This window comes from Neomonachus schauinslandi, chromosome X, assembly GCF_002201575.2.
Source record: "Neomonachus schauinslandi chromosome X, ASM220157v2, whole genome shotgun sequence".
NCBI classification, from domain to species: domain Eukaryota; kingdom Metazoa; phylum Chordata; class Mammalia; order Carnivora; family Phocidae; genus Neomonachus; species Neomonachus schauinslandi.
This window is the reverse complement of record NC_058419.1, coordinates 96848481-96870318: the sequence shown is the minus strand read 5'-3', so window position 1 is coordinate 96870318 and position 21838 is coordinate 96848481. Positions and strand designations below refer to the sequence as shown.

Sequence of the window (21838 nt, the reverse complement as noted above, 5' to 3'; positions counted from 1 at the left end):
TAAATTAGCTAATTATGTATTTGCATTTCATATTTGCACAAGGATTACTGAGACCTACAAAATAACAAATGCTGTCCTTCATAACAGCACACAAAAAGGTATCATTAATTATTTGCTAAAAATAACTACATAGAATGAGTTTTTTTAACTTAAAATCTACATTGTTGTATATGTCACAAAACATAATTTTAACAGCACACACTTTCACATTTTATTTTAAAAATAATTATTTCAATCTCTGATTATCTACAACTTCATTTCTACAATATGAAAATAAAATGAACTTTTATTTCTATATATTTTATTTCACTACCTATCAATAAGATGACTAAAGAGAATAAACACATTAGAGAACATTTCTTTCTCTTACTGTAACCAATAGTGAAAGACAATGAAGTGACTCTAAAATAGAAGTAAATGAAGCTTAAGAACTACTAAAGAAAAAGGGCACATTTAAAACTTTAGGGAAGGATTAATAATTTAAGTGTGCATGTCACTGATAAACTCAACTTCACATAAAAAAATTTAATAACATGAAGCTAGAAATATTGTGAACTTGTGGCCTTTTTAAAAGTAGTAACTTTTTTAGTCCTAGCTTGAATTTGACCCACCATTAATCTCATCCTATCTACCAGACTTTCTCATGTGCAAAAATGTGATGCACAGCCCTCAATGCCGAGAATTTACTTTCTAAAATTTTTCTCTTCTTTTTTAAAAAAAGAACTAGCACTTCTTAGATAATAGCTCATCTTTTGACCTGGAACATATTATGACTGCCCAAAAACGAGGAAGATTTCAAAGATAGCTGGGATAGTGCAAGGATTATATGAACTCAGTTAAAAAAATTCTCATTGTCTACGTTTTGATGATATGTGCATAACAGAGAAAATATTATAATTATTTTGAACAAGTTGAGTCTGTAAATAAAAGCATAACTCTTTAGTTATAATCATAAGAAGAAAATTTAATATGAAGTTTAACAAGAAAGTTATAATACATATGAAAGGTGATTTAGTAATTTTAACTTAATTTAGTAGTTAATGATATGAGTGTAATGTATATAATATTCTTTTTTCTGTTAAGTAATTATCTTTTTATAAAGAATAAATTTGTATCTTTCTCAGTATTTGTTATGCAAGCCAAATTGTTTAGGAAAATTAAGATCCTATGGAAACAAACTGAATATAGCTGGTGGTCTCCCACCATAGATAGGAAGAAAGAAATTTCACATAGTTTTTGAAAGATGAAGAATGGACCAAATATCATATTTCTCACCGACTAGGACATGAAATCTCCCAATGACAAAACCAAATATAATTAGATGATGATAAAGCTTACCTGTTTCCAATACTGATAACAGACTAGAGCAACATAGTGTTTAATTGGCACCACGCTATAGAGCATTGGACAAGTGAGAATGAAAGAGGAGATTACTTTGGGAAAGCTGACCAGAGTATAAGATATCAAAACTTAAGAGAAAGACTTAAGTTTGATATGGTTGCTGAAGCTTTATTATTAAAATAATGGGACCAGGAACTCCAATTTCAATTATCTTAAGGGGCACAACTATATCCCATGCCCCACTCAAGAATTAATTAGGTGATATCCAGAACCTACAACTTTGACTGCTTTTCTTGACATTTGGATTGTTTCCAATTTAAATACCAGGATGACCATAGCTGTAAACTTCCCAAAACTGCTTGGTGAGACAGAATTTCTCTGTTTCGTTAGAATAGCTTCCTAAAAGTGAAAACACTCCATCCGAAGTGTATACAAATTTAAATATTTGAATAAAGTTTGCCAAAATTTCATTCAGAAAGTCTGTAATAATATATACCATAAATAGTAGTGTATAAGAGTGATTTCCCACAGTTGCCTTCCCAAGTGCCTATTCTCTTCTTTACTAACAGAAAGCACATTTCATTCCAGATGGCAATGTGTTCAACCCAAAACTACATTTCCCAGTGACATTGCACCCAGGAGTGAGCAATGAGTTGAAGCATAAATCAGGTAAGTCTTCCGGATTTTCTACATTCTTCCTCCTTTTCCTGCTTGGAATAAGGACATAAAGTAGGGCTATAGCAGGAATCTTGGAGCCAAAGGAGAACCTGAGAATCAAAATTACTTGCTGAGGATGATAACCTTGGCAGTACCAATTAAGGCCTGGATTGCTACACGTGAATCTTATTTTGGATGAGAAAGAAATAAACCTCTGTCTTATTAAAGCCATTTATTATATATGTTCTCTTAGGAATCCTTTTTAAAAATTATGTTTGCAAAATATTTATTCTCAGTTTAATTTTAACTTCTTTCAGGGCTTAGTGTCAGTTCATCTTTACCAGGCTTGTATATTTGTGAGCTCTTTTCTCTGTCTTATCTAGTTCCAAAGTTTTTAATAAATCCCACACGTGATGACTCACAGACTTGTATTTCTGTCTGAGAACTCTCTTCAGAAATCCAGACCCAACTGCTTCCTTGAAATCTGAAATTTTCAATTAAATGTCTCAAAGGATACACACACTTAGAATTTCCCGACCCTATTCATGTAACCTTCTCCCTAACACCAAACCCACCTCTTCTAACATGTTTTATCTTAGTGAAAAGATATTAATATCCAATCAATTGCACACATCAAAAACCTAGTTTTCAGTCTGGTATATCTTTACAATGTATACGTTCTCTGTATTCATCACCACTACTCTAATTCACCATCTCTGGAGGTGCACAAATAAAATGGTGTCACAGATGGTTTCCCTATATCCAAATTGTCCCCGTTTAATCTATTCCTAAATACTTCAACCAGTGTGAACTTTTAAAAATGTAAATTTGAACATGTACCTCATATGCAAACAAAATACACACACACACACACACACACACACTTACCGTAAATCAGTTAATGGTTTCCCATGATTTTCAGATAAAGATCAAAAGTGTTAATATGGCCTGTAAGGCCATGCATGTTCTGGTCCCTACTACTTCCCATGCATCATGTGGCACTATCATCTTTTCTCCTCTATAGCCACAGTGGCTTCTTTCAGTTCCAGAGCCATGTCATGGTTACTTTCTTCCCAGGATCTTTGAAAATACTTTCTCCTTCATCCCAATGACTCTGATTACTACTATTCATTCTTTAGTTCTCAACACAATGAAAGCATTCTCCGGGATCTTTTTTGATTCTCTCTCTGGGTCACAGCTCCTGGTTTTCTCTCTAGCAATGTGTAGGTACAAGTATCGCCTTCTAGTACTATGTGAAATTTTTATCCTTAGTGCCTAATATAGTGTCTACTTTAATAATGGTACTACACATAGCAATCATTAAATATTTGATGACTAAATTAATAATCTATGTTTGTGCTGCCTAGAATATATCTTCACGTGTTTCTTATAAGAGAACATAGGTGGTTCACTTTCTCTGCTCTACGCACATAACATGACTGACAAACCATCTGGCATATTAAGTATTTTTTACTTTCTTTCTCTCTCAAAATACTGTGGATTTTACTCTCTTCTCTTCTGCATTTATTATTACAGAAGTTTCAAAGGTCATTTTTTTTATTCCTTGGAGTAAGACTGATTTTCAGCCTCCTTGATTTTAGAATTACTAATTTTTTCTTGAAATGTTTTACAAATTCATTAGGATAAGATGGGTATTTTTCTTGGTAAGCACTTTGTCTTATAAGTCAAATCTTTCTTCAGTTGTATAATGTTTTCTTAAATTATATCTTATATTGATTTTCTTTCATTACCCTTTGGTTTTGATTTCCTCCTTGGGAAGATAAATTTTCTCATTCTATCTTCCCCACGTCTTACCCTGTAGTTTGTGATTGTCTTCCCCTTTTTTGTTATTCTGTGTTCAGGGAAAGTGCACTAGGTTTGTCCTCCATGGGATGGATCAGTTTCTCCAACACCATGACTATGCTCCATTGTTTTCAAAACTGAATTTTAGTCTGCGGTATTAAATCATTGCGGTATTGCCTAGTCTCGCTGAACTCTTTATTCCTTTCTTCCTGACTTTGAAATCGACTCAGTTTTGATCATGGTTTCTTGTGTTTTCACATAGCTTTCAACGCTCTTACTGAGAACATAATATAGTATGTTTCTTAAAACTAATTTCTACTCATGTGGTACATCTTTCTCCTAAAGATTGGGTTTTTGGTTTGTTTTGTGATTGTTGTTGTTTTGTGACTTATGACATCTATGAAACATAAGATATAAAACTTCATCTGCTGTTATATCAGTTTCAGGTCTAAATCAGTAAATTCTTCTTTCTTATAATAGCCATGAGATTACTATTAGAATTATTTTCTTAATTTGTAAAACAAAGAGATAACTGATTAGCCCATCCAGCAGCTGGTGCAAAATAGTTTTTATTGTTGCTGTTTTGTAATTGTAAGTTTTGGGGTTTTTTTGTTTTTTTTAATTTTTTTTTTAAAGATTTTATTTATTTATTTGAGAGAGGGAGAATGAGAGAGAGAGAGAACATATGAGAGGGGATAGGGTCAGAGGACGAAGCAGACTCCCTGCTGAGCAAGGGAGCCCGATGCGGGACTCGATCCAGGGACTCCAGGATCATGACCTGAGCCGAAGGCAGTCGCTTAACCAACTGAGCCACCCAGGCGCCCGTAAGTTTTGTTTTTGTAGTGTAATGCTGTTTGTAATGTTTAAGTTTTCTGGTCTAAGGAAGGATATCTTGGTTTCACTGCCTGGTATGCCCATGAGGTAGATATCTGTTTCTGGATATTCTTAGAACTTCTTTTTTTCTTTCATTAGCAGAGATTGTAAATAACACCATTCTCCAAAGGGCACTATTTCTATAGTTCTCTCAACTCAGAATGGAACTGATTGTAAAATGAGAGGCATGAATGAGGCAGATTGGGGAGGAAAGATGATACAGTTCTCTCTTTCTGAGGGGGAGAGTGAATCAGTTTAACAGATAGATGAATGGAAGTTTTTATGGTCCCTCCTTATCTCTGTTGTCTACTACATTCTGCCTCATGAGCTCACTTATGCTTTAGTAAATAAAAATACTTCTTTGAACCTTGCAGACTAAAGATTCTTAGTTTCCAATGCTGCTAAAAGTTTGAAACTTTTTGGAATATTTAATGTGTATTAAATACACATTTTGCTCTCCAACTAGTTGTTGGAGAGAGCAAGCTAGTTGTCATTATCTGCCATTATAACTTGAAAATCCCTACTTAAATCTGCAGCATTCTTAAGGAGAACATTATTACAGATTCTAAAGACTAACTGACAAAGACTCTTTTGGTACACAAATAAATGTCATGTTTAGACCACCTATCAGTGTTTGAATTTTTGTCTTTTTTTGTACTTTCAACTAAATTTTAAACTCCAATAATATTTTTGTGTTTATATTTACAGTTCAAAATAGCAATTAGAATGTTAACATGTACTATAGATGACAAAATATATATTCATAGGCAATATCAGATCTTTTGTTTCATTTAATCAACTGTACACTGATTAGTTAGCATTTGTGGGAAAATGAGTATGTTTGATCAATGTAAATTGATGGTGAAGTAATACAACCTAATAACTTATTTTTGTGCAAAGCCTCCCAGAAATTAGAATGTAATTTTTACATATGTTTAATGATTTTTCTGCACTAACTACCTTTGACTATATTTTTCTCAATAGAAAATGTTGCACTTCTCTTACCAATGTTGTTACAGCACATATCCAAAAACAAAACTCCCATTACTATAATAAATAACTTTATGCAACAGTTTTGTGGGAATTATTTAATTATTCAAAATTCATAATTGTTCACTGATACAAAGTAGAAAGAAGTATTTCTTACAAACTTATTTTGTTTTCTGGAGGGTTTTGATAGAATAGGTATATGAATAATATTTTAGCAATCAGTGTAGAGTTTTTAAAAATAGATTTTTCTTGGGTTAGATGTAAATGATATTTATTTTTAATTTATACTTTATCTGATTAACAACAGAATTTGAGAGGACCTATAAAAATACACAAGAAAAGTACCAAAATGGAAAGAAAAAACTTTATAAATTACTGAATTTGTAAGAAGGTAACATATAATAATGACGGGGGTAACAGTTTCTGTCATTTATTAAACATTAAGCTTTGCTAAAGCAAAATAAAAACATAAACTCTAAGGTGAATCTAACATAAAAATAGTAAGATTCAGAATATATGAATGCCCTGGACATGGAGCCTGCTTAAGATTCTCTGTCTCCCTCTCCCTTTGCCCCCCCATCCACCCCATCTCTCCCTCTCTAAGAAAAAAAAATTTCTTATATTATCATAGTGTTAAATGGACTTAAATAAGTCCCATCCATTCATTCATTCAACTACTTCATTCAGTTTATTAAATATATATGTATTGAGCCGTTACTATGCACCAGGCACATTTATTTACTTATAGGTTATAGCAGGAAAATAGAATACAGACAAAACTCTGACAATCAGGTGCCTGGGTGGCTCAGTCGTTAAGTGGCTGCCTTCGGCTCGGGTCATGATCCCAGGGTCCTGGGATCGAGCCCCGCATCGGGCTCTCTGCTCGGCGGGAAGCCTGCTTCTCCCTCTCCCTCTCCTCCTGCTTGTGTTCCCTCTGTTGCTGTCTCTCTCTCTCTCTGTCAAATAAATAAATAAATAAAATCTTTAAAAAAAAAAATCTCTGACATCATGAAGTTTATACTTTAGTAAGGAAAAGAGAAAATTAAGAAATAAAAAAGTAAGATATATGTTATATGTTGATATTGTTGGTCAGTTTAAGGACTACAGGCTGGGGTGGGGGGAGTGTGAGTGTTTAAATTATGACAGCAGAGAACTTTATTCTCACCCAGACAAGTGTCAAAATACTTTCTCACCTCCAAATGATTTCACCTGTAGACAAGGTCAGCTTTTTTTCTTACAACCATTAGTTCACATTTGCATTAGTTCACGTGCCTTAGCAAATGGTTGATGAAGACCCCAGAGTTCCATCTTATGGAATACAGTATACATACTTTACACAGGAAAGTTTTAAGTACAAGTGTATTTAGTAATTCACCTTGGCCAGAGGAAAATTTCAGTATTGCTCCTGTGGGGGTAAAAAATTCTGATTTTTGTGCAGCACCATTTCTCAGTGGCCTGTGGGGTTTGAGTCAGCTACTAAATATATATTGAAATAACTAAACAAATTGCTGCATTTGCTTCATTAGTATTCACAATATGACCTTTGGAAAATATCTACCAAAAACAATTTTGGTTTTGGCAGATTTACTATTATTCTGTCATTTCTGAAAATAATTGGAAAATAGGATCAGTTATTTCTAGAGACAATTTCTGGTTCATGACATTAAGACCATTTAATCTATGTCCAGAATGCCTGTCATCCTCTTTGCTATTACAAGATACACATCTAATTAATTTAAAGTCTGCATCAGAAAATTTAAATATAACCCAAGGTAAAAGGAAACTAAATTTTGGCCTTATTTTCTTCTCTATGGTATTGAAGCCTTATGAGAATACCCATATGAATTCTTATATTTATATTAAAATGCCAGTTTCTGTAATCATGAATACCTTATATGGGTCAAATTATGACTTTTAAAAAGTTAAAAATGACTTATACAGATATAAAATAAACATTTTATTCAACTCATTAACTAATGAAGAAAACCACTAAGATGGTAAAACTGGCTCCAAGAGCATTTCATGAAAAGGGGTTTATATAGTCTAACAAGAAAACCATCTAAAATTTGTTAAAGTAGGGCTGCTAGGTTAGATACAAAACTTATTATTGTCCTATGGGGCAATCAAACCATAACCATCAGGACTGTCTTTTCTATCAGAGAGAAACTTACATTTTAGCAAGTAACTTCATAGTGTCTGGGTTCTAATCAAATAGTAAATAGCAAACTCAGACACAGATACATTCCCCTAGAAAATTGTATAATCTTAGGTTGAGTTTATTAAACAATGTCAGAATAACATTGAAAAGACATGCCGCCCACCTTTTTTGCCTTTTTTCCAGTTTTAATAATTTTCTTAACAATCTCCCTATCTTAGTTCAGGCCAGTATAACAAATAAAAGACTGGATAGCTTAAACATTTATTTCTCACAGTTCTGAAGGTTGGGAAGACCAACATCAAGGTGTCAGCAGTTCTCATGAGGACCCTTTCCTAGTTTGCAGTTGGCCATCTTCTTGCTGTGTCTTCATGTGGCAGAAAGAGAGAGATTATCTCCCTCATGTTTCTTCTTATAAAGGCTCTAATTCCATTCATGAATGCTCCACCTTCATGATCTAATTGAGTTCCAAAAGTCTCATCTCCAAATACCATCACATTGAGATTAGGCTTTCAACATATGAATTTTGGGAGGACACAAACATTCAGTCCATAGCATTCCCTGTTTTGGCCATAAATAATCTCCAAATATTGATCAGAAAAAAAAGGTTGGTTTATAGTTTAGACTGTTTATTTTCACAAATGCTATGAGATGTTAAATAACCCCATAAGCTTTCTTGATCATGTAGTATTTAATAGATACTGAAGTAAAATTGTTACCTTTTGTTTGTAAATTTTATTAAAGAATCCAAGACTGAACCATTTAAAGGATTCTGTAGTCTAGGCTAGGAAGTCAAGGCCAAGAAAATCTCTCTCCTAGATTTTACTGTTGTATCCATAGAAATAGCAAATTTCTCTTTGCTCAAGGTCCCCGAAATATGCTCTGGTTCCTGGCCTGCCAGGAAGTGATTTTATCACTTGTAAGGTTGAAACCCTATAAGCTAGGTACCAGGCCAGTTTCCTATGAAGGTTTTGTAGGCATTGGTGCCTTTGTTCTTTAATGGTGAGCCTGATGTACCTGATTAAAAGTGATTCATTCCCAAATATAACACCCCAGTATGTTTTTGGTTGCACAATCAAATTTTCCAATTTGAGGTAAAATGGAGGCAGGTTCTTATGATGATAACTATTACCACAAAAATAAGAAAACTCTAAAAATATTTGTTTCTGAATTATGAGACTTCATTGAGAATTAGATTGCATTTTACAATGCTTCATTTCTATTTATAAAAGGATAAAACAATTCTAAATTGAGGGTAAGAGATCTAGAAGGAAAAAAAAGTGATTCTTTATATATTCATCAGTAAATAGAGTATTAAAACAACATCAACAATATTCCAAACAAATAACCACTAATAAAACTTTCTCATCAGTTTATTCAGTCCTATGTAATCAATTCTTGTTCCCTTGGACCTTGGATCTGCAGTCTGCCTCCATGAAGTCATCTTCTTGTGAAATAGTCTTAGGAAGCCTAATTCAGCCCTCTAGCAAAGATTTCCTCTTGGAAAGATTTCTAAGTGATATAAGCTTGACAATCTTCGGTCAAGAGTCTTTTCTTTCATATATCGATAGTTAAGATATTTAGTAGAGTCCTTTCCTTAAGTCATAGAGACCGATCTTCTTTGTTGAATACAGGAGTTCTAACCTTTGGTTCTTCAAGTAAAAATCAGAGGAAAATAAAGTTCACCTACAGATGAAAATAAATGGGTGTTGTTAATTTATTACAGTAATCAAGAGTATCAAAATGGAAGTGAGCTATTAGGGTGTCCAACCGAATACTACTTCATAAGATTCTAATCCATTGTCATTTGAGGATAATAACTGAATATTATAAATAATGAACACATTGATAAATACCCAGGGCCTTGCTGTGAAGTGTAAAATCTCTTAAATTTTTATATATAAAATCATTTTATGTGCAAAAGTAACTTAGGTAAGGATGAGTTTCTTTATTATTTTAGTTATTCTTTTTATTCATCTTATAATAGTATTGAGCTAATTAATAAATGTGAAGCAGACCAATAACCTTAATTTCTATAGTATCTTTTTTCTTGTTAATAAGGAGAAAGAAGAAATCCTTGTGATTTTTTAGGGCCTGCTGGGAAATCTCAAAAATACTTTCGGGTGTAAAGATAGCTTAATTTTTTTTAATTAAGGGTCTGATCTTGGAAAGACAAAATCAAAACAGTTATCAAAGGAGATTTAGATACTTGATTAAGATAGGATGATGGGCACCTGGGAAACAATATTTGCTTATCTGTTTAATCTAAGTGGCAATAGAATGTTTTAAAATAAACTAGAAGAAGGTGACATATGGTTGTAAGAATTTTAGCTCTTTAAAAATGAGGACTCTTTGTTCTTTTAGCCTTTAATAATCTATAAACAGAGGTTAGCAAACCATGCCCATAGGCCTAGTCATGAGTTCATGGGTACAGTTCATAAACTTAGATTAGTTTTTGTATTTTCAAATGTTTGAAAAAATTTAAAATAGGGACAACATTTTGTGAGATATGAAAATTCAATTCTCATAAATATTACTGAATACAACTACACTTAATTCTTTATAACATTGGGGAGGAAAAATTTTTCTCTACCTTTTAAGATTCTTTTGGCTGGTGTAAGAATTAAATTGACATAAGATAGATTCAAAGAAGAAAATCTAATTTAATTCCGTACATATGGGAGCTGTAGAAGAATAAAAGGCCCATGGGCTATCAGGCAATTGAGACTTATGCACCATCCAGAGCTAAGGAGAAGGGGGTATGGGTCTGAGGATTCAAAGGTAAGTAAGAGAACTCAAAGGAAAATGAAAAAGAGTAAATGTTTAGTAAACAAATGTTTGCTGGGCTATACAGAAACAATGGGACACAGAGATGAATTTTATCAAACATCCTTTGCTATGTTTCTCCCTGTCTACCACACCTAATTCATATTATACCATCATTATCAATGGTGGTAGCTCTCTCCTGGAGCAGGTCTTCTATCTAAGTTCTTTCAGGCAGTTAGTGGAGAGGCAAAAAGGAAAAACTTATTGAGTCTTCTGTTTCTTAAAAATAATCAACCTAAGGGGTGCCTGGGTGACTCAGTTGGTTAAGTTTCTGACTCTTGATTTCAGCACAGTCATGATCTCAGGGTTGTGAGATTGAGCCCCACATCAGACTCTGTGCTGGGCATGGAACCTGCTTAAGATTCTCTCTCTCCCTCTCTATAAATAAATAAATAGATAAATAAATAAATAATCAATCTAAAATAATCCACACACCAAAGAGATACATTTTAGGGTGGCAAATTTCCCCCCTCCAGATATAGTCAATGGCTGCTTTTCCACTATAGTGACACAGTAGTTGTGACAGATCTTACAGTCCTTATAGTCCTCAAAGCCTAAAATATTTAACAGATGGCCCTTTACAGAAAAAAATAATTGCTGACTACTGTTCTAGAACTCAATAAAGTCAACACAAAGCACTGAAAATTTTTTGAGTGACATACTGAATTCTGCTCTCTGAGCAGATTACACAAAGGGTAACATTTTTATTCCTCCTTGTTAAGACTTAAAACTTTAAGATCAGTTGTCATTTTTTTTTAAAGATTTTATTTATTTATTTGAGAGAGAGAGAGTGAGAGACAGAGAGCATGAGAGGGGGGAGGGTCAGAGGGAGAAGCAGACTCCCTACCGAGCAGGGAGCCAGATGCGGGACTCGATCCCGGGACTCCAGGATCATGACCTGAGCCGAAGGCAGTCGCTTAACCAACTGAGCCACCCAGGCGCCCAAGATCAGTTGTCATTTTAACAAAGAGAAAACCAACTAAAAGAGTCACAGCTCCTTCTTTATAAATTATCTTGTGAATAAGCTCATCAACATTGAGCAAAATTTGTCAAAATGTTAATACATTTCAACTCTTCTTTTCAGTCCCATTATTTGTAGTTATATAAACCAAGACTAAATTTCCTTACTGCAAAAATTCCACAACTTTCGGGCGCCTGGGTGGCTCAGTTGGTTAAGCGACTGCCTTCGGCTCAAGTCATGGTCCTGGAGTCCCGGGATCGAGTCCCGCATCGGGCTCCCTGCTCAGCAGGGAGTCTGCTTCTCCCTCTGACCCTCCCCCCTCTCATGCTCTCTCTATCTCATTCTCTCTCTCAAATAAATAAATAAAATCTTTAAAAAAAAATTCCATAACTTTCTCTATGTATCCAGGTTTTATCTTTTGAAACACATACCTTATTTTACAAACTTCTTTCTTTCTTTCTTTCTTTTTTTGTTAAAACGCATCCCATTACCTTGCACACACCTCTGTGCTTTTCTTCTATTATTAATTTAATAGTCTCAGTTACCCATGGTAACTTTTAACCAACTTAACTTCTTTTTCACAAAGTAAACATCTATCATGCAAAATAATTAATAGATAATTAATAGATGAGCAAAACTCATGAGTCCATATAAGAATCTTGGAAAATTATGTGCAGACATCCATACTACTTTGTACATAATTACTATGAGAATTTTATCAGAATTATGAATATAGTTTTAAATTTTTCACAATTGTAATCAGTATATAGAAATAAATTTGCTATCTGATCAATAAGCCGATATAAAAAGTTTGTGAACTGGGGCGCCTGGGTGGCTCAGATGGTTAAGCGTCTGCCTTCGGCTCAGGTCATGATCCCAGGGTCCTGGGATCGAGCCCCGCATCGGGCTCCCTGCTCAGCGGGAAGCCTGCTTCTCCCTCTCCCACTCCCCCTGCTTGTGTTCCCTCTCTCGCTGTGGGTCTCTCTCTGTTAAATAAATAAATAAAATCTTAAAAAAAAAAAAAGTTTGTGAATTTCAGAATTATTAGTCTCTTCATGAAAAAACAAACAATATAATAAAAAATAAAATACATTGATTGTATTATATTTAACACATAAAATTTTGAGAAAAGTCATAAAATTGTTTTGAAACCAGTCTAATTTGTACAAAGATTCATTTTGAAAATGTGAACTTGGGTTCTTACATAAACATGCTCACAGTTTCTGTAGGAAAAATGTTTTTTGGGGCGCCTGGGTGGCTCAGTCATTAAGCATCTGCCTTTGGCCCAGGTCATGATCCCAGGGTCCTGGGATGGAGCCCCGCATCCGGCTCCCTGCTCTGTGGGAAGCCTGCTTCTCCCTCTCCCACTCCCCCTGCTTGTGTTCCCTCTCTCGCTGTGTCTCTCTCTGTCAAATAAAAAGAAAGAAAGAGGGGCGCCTGGGTGGCTCAGATGGTTAAGCGTCTGCCTTCGGCTCAGGTCATGATCCCAGGGTCCTGGGATCCAGCCTCACATCGACTCCCGGCTCAGCGGGAAGCCTGCTTCTCCCTCTCCCTCTGCCTCTCTCCCTGCTCATGCTCTCTCTCTCCCTCTCTGTATCTCTGTGTGTCAAATGAATAAATAAAATCTTTAAAAAAAAATAAAATAAATAAAAAAAAAGAAAGAAAGAAAGAAAAATGTTTTTCTCTTAAAAGACTAGCTTATTTAAAGTTTCAGCTTCTTTATTTCCTGTAAACGTTTAGAAATGCTAGATATAGAAACACATTTATAAATCTCTATAAACCAATTAAAATAAAGCTCCATTAATTTTGGAGACTCTATAACCTAATTCATTAATACCCTCTGGAGATAGGAAAATATTTCAGATTGCAAGAGGCTCTTCTCAAATGGACACCCCAGCAGTAAGAGAGCTTACAGCTTCATTTCTCTACTTCATGCATAAGTAAAAAATAAATGTAGAAACATAAAAATGTACCTCTTCAGACATCAAAAGACTATTTTTGGTGCTATGCTAAGTTGCAACAGGGTGACTTTGTGATGGTGAGACTAAGAAAGTAATTGTCAAACTTTCTTTTATAACATTCATGGAGTGGGACAAGCAGATGATAAAGAGATACCCACCACTGGATCCTGCAGTACTGGGGGCTGAGGATTCAAAACCTTGGCTGCATTCCAAGAAGAATAAGAGATAACATCCTTTGGGAAACCCCCTTACATTGGACTGAAATAGAGCAAAATATACCATCCCCAAATATGCCTCTTTGGCATATTGATTATTTTAAGCTAGTTATTTTTAAGAGGGAGCAGACACAGGTGAAGCTCTGAAAACTGAGTAGAACTTATTCTTTTATAAGATATATTTACATTTATAAGGGAAATCTCCATTTATAAGGGTCAAACTCTCTCTCTCTGTATCAGGAAGAGAAGATTAACTCTAAATCTCTAGAAACTCTGATTGATACAGAAGGCAGTGACTTAAATCTGTGTAACAACCTTACTCCTGTTTACTATCCTTTTCCTGGTAGCCTCTCATAATTGACTCCCCACCTACAACATCTTTTGTCTTTAGCTGGAGACAAGATTTAAGATGGTGGCTTGGTTGGGGGTGCCTGGGTGGCTCAGTCAGTTAAGCATCTGTCTTTGGCTCAGGTCATGATCCCAAGGTCCTGGGATAGAGCCCCACATCAGGCTCCCTGCTCAGCAGGGAGCCCGCTTCTCCCTCTGCCCCTCCCCGGGCTTGTGCTCTCATTATCTCTCTCTCTCTCAAACAAATAAATAAAATCTTAAAAAAAAAGATGGTGGCTTGGACCATTTGAAGGAGTTACTCAGTTTTTCTGGGTCTCTACCATGTATACATGAGGTATACATGTTATTAAACTTTTGTTTGTTTTTCTCCTGTTAATTTTTTTTATTACAGGAGGGTCTCAGCCAAGAACCTAGAAGGATAGAGGGAAAATTGTTTTTCCTTCCCCACAGGATGTTGAACATTCACTCAGAGGCAGCACGTATAATCTTTCCCATTGGTTTCCATTTTTATTCATCAGTGCTTCCCTGGTTGCTTTGAAAGTTTACTTCTACCTTCCTTCTGGTATGCTAGTTCTTAAAAACATAAGCCATACTAAGTGCATCTGAGTTGGAGAATCACAATGGACCTCTCTACAGGAAAAGACTACAGAGCTGAATGAGAAGGTAGTGTTCACACATACTTGTTTAAATTCACTAATGAGGATTCTGAAAAGGAAATGACTCTTGATCACTCCCAGACTGATTCAGAATCAAGACTTTAATACCAAGTTCAGCCTTTATTGTAATATTAAAAGACAGGTGTTGCTAGATTATTTCTCAAGAATGACTGGCTTCAAGAATGGGGGAGGGGCACCTGGGTGGCTCAGTCAGTTAAGCCTCGGACTCTTGATTTCAGCTCAGGTCATGATCTCACAGTTGTGAGATAGAGCCCCACACCAGGCTCCGTACTCATGGAGCCTACTTAAGATTCTCTCTATCCCTCTCCTCCTCCCCCACCCTGCTCAAACAGACATGCCCACATGCGTGCATGCTCTCTTTCAAAAAAAAAGAGTGGGGGAACATGAAGTTTATTAAACTTACCTTTAGATTTATTTTATGAGTCATTTATAAAGCTTTTCCTTAAAGGTAAGAAACTAAGGAATCTTTTGTTCAGGTTTCATAGCTGGTTTGTCTTAGGAAATTACTTTAGCTTCTTACCAGTTTCATAATATTTATTGTTAAAAAATATCCTTTATTACAAATTTAAAGATTATGAGACAATATTTCTTTTTTTAATTTAATTTTATTGTTATGTTAGTCACCATACAATACATCATTAGTTTTTGATGTAGTGTTCCATGATTCACTGTTTGCATATAACACCCAGTGCTCCATGCAGTACGTGCCCTCCTTAATAGCCATCACCTGGCTAACCCATCCCCCCACACCCCTCCCTTCTAAAACCCTCAGATTGTTTCCGGGAGTCTCTCATGGTTAGTCTCCCCCTCTGATTCCCCTCCTTCAGTTTTCCCTTCCTTCCCCTAATGTCCTCCATGCTATTCCTTATGTTCCACAAATAAGTGAAACAATATGATAATTGACTTTCTCTGCTTGAACTTATTTAACTTACCATAATCTCCTCCAGTCCCATCCATGTTGATGTAAAAGTTGGGTATTCATCCTTTCTGATGTCTGAGTAATATTCCATTATATATATGGACCACATCTTCTTTATCCATTCATCTGTTGAAGGGCATCTATGAGACAATATTTCATGTGTACTTTGATTGAAAGATTCATGGTTGGTCTGAAAACAGAATTGAACTGAAGGTTGACTACTATTAACTCTGCACAGAGCAATTGTTATATAAATGAACCATTTTTTTTCTTAAGCAAAATACAGATACATGTATATTCTACAGGTAATATCCAATAAGTTGACTGAATGGTATTTATCTCTCTTTTCAGTAGTAAATAACTAAATGTAACAGGATAATAATGAAATAGATGATAAAGCATATCAAACATAGCCACTGAAATGCTGCTTTCTCATATTATGTTTTACATATTACTTTGGTTGATTCCTTCTGATTTAGATTATGTAGGTTTTTTTTAAGATTTTTATTTTTTTATTTGACAGAGAGAGCGAGCACAAGCAGGGGGAGCCGCAGAGGGAGAGAGAGAAGCAGGCTCTCCACTGAGCAGGGAGTCCAATGTGGGGCTCCATCCCAGGACCCTGCCCTCATGACCTGAGCCAAAGGCAGATACTTAACTGACTGAGCCACCCAGACACCCCTAGCTTATGTAGTTTTATTACTACATTTTTAGCATCATATTTGGCAATGTATCAGAAAGGTCATAGATTACATTATTTTAAGCTCACCTAGGGGGAAAAAAAAAGCATGAGTCACATGGAATATGTTTGGCTAAGAAAATACAATGTTGAATAAATGCTTTTGTTTTTCTTAAAAAAATTAAATAATGATATTTATGTTCCTACTTTTGGGGCAATTAAGCCAATGAAAATTAGGAATTAAATTTAAATGGAATAAGCTAATGAAGAGCGACTTTTATGGCTATGTAAGGTGCCTAAGAAAAAAATCCAACAAAACTTGTGTGAAACATGTATGAGGAATATTATGAAAATTTACTGAAAGACCTAAATAAATAGAGGTAATGGATTGGAGGATTCAGTGTCAAATATTCAGTTGTCCGAAATGCAATTCAAACAAATATCTCAATTGTCTTTCATGGATCCCGAGATCTTGAGCTTGTGGTAATTGAAAATAAACTTATAGGAAATGGCAAAAGAAATAGCCAAGCCATTCTTAAAAGAGAAAACAAAAACAGGAGGGGGCACATATTCTGCTAGAAAATGAGATAATACCAATCAGTAGTCATTTAAAAGTGCTATACTAACACACAAGTGGAAATGGATGAAGCCATTTAATAATGTCAGATTTTACAAATTTGGGGGGTGGGTGGTGTCACAGGTGTTTATTTTATTATTATGTTTTATAATAATATATATGTTATATATATTCTTTATGGTATATTATTTATCTGTGGTGCACATTACCTCAAATCTTAGCTAGGCAGAAATTCAAGAGCAGCTTAGTGGGGTGGATCTGGCTTAGGATCTCTCATGATGTTCAGATGTTAGCCAGGGCTGCCATAACCTCACCCACAAGAAAAAATTTCACAGGGCTTATATGTAATATTTACTCACTGACTAACTTTTATAAAATAAATTTACCTAAAAGTATTGGGTACCTTGATAAAATAGGAAAAGCCTGATATCTTTACATGGCCATATGCTGGCATAATATGACAGACCATTTTCATTTTCAGTATTTTGTTTGAGGTTTGAACATATTTTTTTCTACGTAAAAATCAATCATTTTTAAAGAGCATTTTGGTCATTCCATCTATAATCTACATCTATACATTACAGTACATATGAGAAAATGATAGTATGACATTAAGTAAATTATCTTTATATCTAGACTCTAATAAATTTAACTTTAAGAAATATTACAATTAAAAATATGTTTATTATTGTGTATCAAGAGGATATGTTTAACTTCTTTCTATATTTATTTCAAAAACAGTAAAATTAATGTTCTTTCTCCTTTGAAATATGGATGTAAGTATTAAGTTAACAAAGTTAATGGAATCTTGCATACCCATATATATCCTGTTGATCAGATAAGCTATAGTAAAACTATAAAGTTCAGTAGTGTATTTGGAGCCAAAGTGCTTTTGTTTTCTCCTGTGTTATAACAGAAGAACTTTTCTATGTTGTTGTAGGAGAGTTTTCATCTTTTACTTGGATAATTACAAAACTAGTACGCAAGTCAAGTCTTAACAGACTTAACATTTGCTTATTGAAAGCAGTGTCATAAAGTCAAATAGATAGTCAATTAACTTATTGAATTAAAATTTGATATCAGGTTTGCCTTTGTGTAGTAGCAGTAGCAGCTTCCCTCTTCTGTTCTTGGAACCAGCAGTTCTCCCTCATGCTGAGTTGCTACAATGCCCCTGCCGGTAAGCTCCTAAGAGCATGAAACCATCATCACCCCTCCAACTCTCATCAGGGGATGAAAATGGTTGAAGCAGATCACCCAGGAAAGCTCTTCATTGGTGGCCTCAATACAAAAACAAATGAGAAAACCCTTGAGGCTGTATTTAACAAATATGGACAAATAGTGGAAGTTCTATTGGTGAAAGATCATGAAACTAACAAATCAAGAGGATTTGCTTTTGTCATGTTTAAAAGCCCAGCTGATGCTAAGGATACAGCCCATGAAAGTCCTTAGATGGAAAAGCCATTAAGGTAGAACAAGCCACCGAACCATCATTTGAAAGTGGTAGATATGGAGCACCTCCATCTCCAAGAAGCAGAGGCCCCTCAAGAGGTCTTAGAAGTGGAAGAGGAGGAAGTGGAAGAACCAGGAGACCTCCTTCATGCAAAGGGCACATGGATGATGGTGACTATTCCATGAATTTTAACATAAATTCTTCCAAGGGACCACTTCCAATAAAAAGGGGACCACCACCACGAAGTGGCTGTCCTCCTCCTAAAAGATCTGCCCTTTCAGGACCAGTTCACAGCAGCAATGGAATGGAAGGAAGAGCTCCCGTGCAACATGGAAGAGATAGTTATGGAGGCAAACCTTGAAAGGAACCCCTGCCCTCTCATAGAGATGTTTATTTGTCTCCAAGTGATGATGGGTATTCTAATAAAGACAGTTATTCAAGCAGAGATTACCCAAATTCTTGTGATACAAGAGATTAAGCACCACCACCAAAAGATTATACTTACCATGATTATGGTCATTCCAGTTCACATGATGATTACCCATCAAGAGGCTACAGTGATGGAAATGGCTTTGGTCCTGATCTTAACTATTCAGATCGTCCAAGCAGAGGTTCCTACAGAGATTCATATGAGAGTTATGGTAGCTCATATAGTGCTCTACCTATATGAGGGCCCCTGCCATCTTATGGTGTAAGCAGTTGCTGTGATAGTTACAGCAGCTCATATAATGGTTATGGTGGAAGTCAAGACATTTATTACTCAGGCAGTGGAAGTGATCTCTACTCAAGTGGTCATGATCTGGTTGGCAGACAAGAAAGAGGTTTTCCCCCTTCTGTGGAAAAGGAGGTATCCTCCTCCATGTGATTCCTATAATACTTCAAGCCACAGAGCACCTAGAGGTGGAGGCTGTGGGGGAAGTTGATCTGATGGAGGGGAGAGAGAGGCAGATATTAAAAACAAACAAAACTTTGGACCAAAATCCCAATTCAAAGAAACAAACAAAAAAATGGAACATTTCCTGTCAGAACCACCCAAGGACTACTAAAAGGAAAAATTGTATTACCTTTTAAAAATTTCCTATTAAGTTCCCCTACCATAATTTTTATGTTCTTGTAAGGGAAAAGAGTAAAACCTGTTTAACCGTACTTGACTTTATGACTTTGCTTTCGATAAGCAAATGTTAAATATGTTAAGACTTGACTTGTGTACTAGTGTTGTAATTTTCCAGGTAAAGGTGTCCCAAAAGGCCACTTCCTATATCTGATTTTTCCCTGTAAATGATGCAGGCAATTCTGAGACCTTCCACAAACATCTAGCCATAGAAAATGGAGAGGTAAATCCTTCTGCCTATACAAACAAGCTAGCTATTAGAGGGTGGTAGGGGTAGGATTTCAGAGTGTCTTCAAACTGAAATCTCAATGTTCTCAGTATGAAAAACCTGAGATCAGATGCTTATGTAAGGAAAGTGCTATTTGCCCAGTAAATCCAATAAAGCAAATGGATAATGATGGCCATATTTTGCCATTCTGACATTTCCTTGGAATCTTCAGGAACCTCACCTTTCCCCTCCCCCAATAAGACCATTTCACTGTGTGTTAAGCAACTATAGAATACTAAATAAAAATTTTGGCCAAAACCAAAAAATAAAAAATGTGATATGATTTCAGTCTTCTTAAATTTATTAAGACTTGTTTTGTGATTTATCATATGATCTATCCTTGAGAATATTCCATGTGCCCTTGAGATGTATATTCTGTGCTGTTGTATGGAATATTCTATATTATATCTGTTAGTTTTATTTAGTTTAAAGTATAGTTCAAGTCCTATGTCTCCTTACTGATTTTCTGTCTGGATGATCTATCCATTGCTGAAAGTGGGGTATTAAAGTCCCCTACTAGTATTATATTGTTGTCTATTTCTTTCTTCATATCTGTTAATATTTGCTTAATATATTCTGGCGCTCCTATGTTGGGTGCATATAAATTTACAATTGTTTTATCTTCTTGATGAATTGACCTCTTTATCATTATATAATGACCTTCTTTGTTTCTTGTTACGGTTTTTAGCTTAAAGTCTATTTTGACTGATGTAAGTATAATTTACCCTCCTCTCTTTGGTTTCTATTTTCTTGTAATATCTTTTTCCATCCCTTTTCTTTAAACCTGTGTGTGTCCTTAAAGCTGAAGTGAGTTTCTGGTGGACAATTTTATTATAATGTGTCTTGAAGAGGATCTCCTTAGGCAGATTTTTTTTGTTGACTATGAGCTTCATGAACTTAGATATCCAAATCTCTCCCCACATTTTGCAAGTTCTCAGCCATTATTCATTTAAATAACCTTTCTGCCCTCTTTTCCCTCTCTTCTCCTTCTGGAACTCTAATAATTTGCAAATTGGTACTTTTGATGGTATCCCACAGATCTTTTTTCTTTGTTCTCCTCTGAATGGATAATTTCAAAATTCCTTGTAATTCACAGATTCTTTCTTTGCTTTATTCATCCTGATCTTGATGGTCTATGTTGCATTTTTCATTTATTTCATTGTATTCTTCAGCTCCAGAATTTATATGATTTTTATCTCTTTGCTTAACTTCTCTTTTTGTGTATTGTTTTCCTGGTTTCCTTGCATTGTCTTTCTGTGTTTTCTTGTGGCTCGGTGAGTTTTCTTAAAACAGCTGTTTTTTTTAAGATTTTATTTATTTTTTGACAGAGACAGCGAGAGAAGGAACACAAGCAGGGGCAGTGGAAGAGGGAGAAGCAGGCTTCCCGCCGAACAGGGAGCCCAATGTGGGGCTCCATTCCAGGACCCTGGGATCATGACCTGAGCCGAAGGCAGACGCTTAATGACTGAGCCACCCAGGTGCCCCAAAACAGCTATTTTTGATACCAAATGTGTGTTTTCAGCTCCCCCCAGTTCACAGCTCTCTAATTTCCTGTGGGCAGGTACAAAGGACCCTTTTAAGTGTTTCTGGAGTTTGGAGAGAGGAATGGGAGACATAAAGCCTGTCCTTTCTGAATTCCAGGCTGGAGAGAGTAGGTTCAATGGACTCCTGGGCTCACCTCCTGTCAGCACTGGCCAAGCGCAGGCCTGGGGACCTAGGGGTTGGTGATTTGGGGGATGGTGCTACATCTGTTTCCACTGTTTGTTTTTCTTCCCCCAAAATGGATCCTTTTTTTCTAAGAGTCATAGAGAATGGGGAATCGTTCCTGTAAATATGTATTTTTTTTCTTTTTTTCTTTTTTTTTTTTAATTCTTATGTTAATCCCCATACATTACATCATTAGTTTTAGATGAAGTGTTCCATGATTCATTGTTTGTGCATAACACCCAGTGCTCCATGCAGAATGTGCCCTCCTCAATACCCACCACCAGGCTAACCCATCCTCCCACCCCCCTCCCCTCTAGAACCCT

At 35.5% G+C, this 21838-nt stretch overlaps 1 pseudogene; it reads left to right on the top strand.

Moving 5' to 3' along the window:
• The first annotated feature begins 18215 nt into the window (after nucleotides 1-18215).
• On the top strand, nucleotides 18216-19475 carry LOC110572797 (annotated as a pseudogene).
• The last annotated feature ends 2363 nt before the right edge of the window (nucleotides 19476-21838 follow it).